This window comes from Hipposideros armiger, unplaced genomic scaffold (genome assembly GCF_001890085.2).
Source record: "Hipposideros armiger isolate ML-2016 unplaced genomic scaffold, ASM189008v1 scaffold_2313, whole genome shotgun sequence".
Classification (NCBI taxonomy): domain Eukaryota; kingdom Metazoa; phylum Chordata; class Mammalia; order Chiroptera; family Hipposideridae; genus Hipposideros; species Hipposideros armiger.
The window spans coordinates 20184-22340 of NW_017733654.1; positions in this window are offsets into that span (position 1 = coordinate 20184).

A 2157-nucleotide genomic window follows, 5' to 3' on the forward strand; every position below is an offset into this window, starting at 1 on the left:
CCCCCAATAGGCAGGGACAGCTCTACGCTCCTGCCCAGCAGGAAGCAGATACAGAAGAAGAGACCTCCTGTCCCTCAGCTTCCCATAGAGGTTTCATGGGGATCACGTCTCTCAAGGGGAAGACTACGTAGGCAGATAGAGGCAGACATTGGGTCTCTGCACTCCTGCATGTCCCACAGAATGTGACCGCCTGGTGACCTTGACTCTCAACCCAAAACTTCATTTCCTTGTAACTATCTACCCCTAAAACAAATGGGTACAACTAGAGCAGACCAGTCACTCGCACCTGCAAAGTACATCCTGTCAATCACAGGTGCCAATCAAGTGGTCCCACGCCGGAGGTGAACAGCTCATTCTAGAGAAGGGATAAAAAGCCCAAGTCCTGGAAAGTTCCAGCCTTTTTCCCTTTTTCCATTTTTGGACGCTCTGCTCTCTTGACCGCTTACTCCTTTTCGAGACCTTTGAGCCTCAGCTTTGCGCGTGGCCGGCTCCGAACTCTTTGGAATGTAATTTCTCTTCTAATAATGGGCCCTTGAGCCATTCTCTACAGCTCGGACCCACTTCTACTCTGAAATGTATCATCTTTTGGAATAAACTACTTTTTCAGCGCTTTACTCTGGCATCTCATTCAATTGCTTGCTCAAGTTGCCAAGGACCTGGATTTTGCGCCGAAAAGGGCCTACTTTCTGAAAACACCCCCATGTCATCTCCTAATTCATCTCACATGTGTGTCCATCTGTGAACACCCCAGGGAAGGTTCCACTCACTGGGTCTGAAGGGGTCCCTGCTGAGCCCAGTTGTCCTGGAAACACATGACTCGCAGTGACACAAGCACTATTGCAGGACAGGCCTGTGTCAGGTGGAAAAACACTTGGCTGCTGACTCCTGTGACTCTAACAATGCAGAAGCCTTATGACACAGGACATCCTGATGGAACCTCCTGTACAGAGCACCGTGGTGGACACCTCATGGGTGACTGTGGTGACAGAAAGACAGGAAACAGAATAGGTGTGCTGGTCACTCCTCCTGTCTCAGTGACCAGCCCGTACATAGAGTCAGACATTTGTGAGGTAAAGTTTTGGGAAAGACATGAAGTAGGACTCAGACAGGACCCACAACTGAAGTATGTTTAGGAGAAAATCTTACAATACAGCAAAAGTATATGAGCTGAGTCTACTTCAGAAGCTGTATAAAGAATACAGAATAATTGAGTACTACTCAAACAATTGAGTGTTACATTTAAAAGTGATTTCCTGCCTTTTGATCATACTCACTCACATATCCTGAAAGTATCAACCAGTTTGATTGTCAATTAAAGATGTAACTACAAATAATGCCCATATTGATTCAAGTAGCTGTCCTTTAGTTTTCGCAATTAATAGTTGTAATTTCTGCAAGATGTTCTCATTGTCTGTTCTCATATCCTATTCTGATCCTAGAGCAAAACACTGATGTTAAATTTCAGTCTTTTTTCTCAAGGTTTTGATGGAAGTAATAGAATCATGATAATCTGTCTTCATCATGCAGCCTGTGTGGTTCACCGTGACCACTGGGGGACCCGTCACTCCACATTCCTGCACCTGGTTGGATGATCCCAACTTGGTGTCACAAGAAGAGACACTTTCTTGTTGCAGAATGAGTCTAAAGACGTAGGAGTCATTTTGAAGCCACTCAGCTGAAGAGAACTGAAAAACACGGTATAGTGAGAGAATGCTGTGCTCTCAGTGTCACTAAATTCTTAAACTTTAACAAGGGTCCCTCACATTCATTTTTCACAGGGCCCTGACATGGCACAGTCGGTCTGCTGATGATTTTAGTTTTAGACCCACATAGAGGTCTTTGCTGTGAAGCCTCGCCATACTCAGGAAGACGTCCATTCACAGGGTTCGATGTAGGTGGGAGTGATCAGAGGTGATGAGATTTTCCGTTTAGGGAAGCCCGTGTGTTTGGATTTCTCTTTGGGTTTCCTGGTTTGATAGACTAAGGAGCATGTGAGCTTCCCATGGAAGTGGCCCCCTCGTTACTCTGAAGAACATTTATGTGTCCACTCCTCATGGGGACAGCCCAGCATCCCTAATCCAAGGTGACCAGGATTAATTCACTGCATACTGCATACCGTTCCACCTGTGTAATCTACTTTATAGAAGCTAGTCTTCT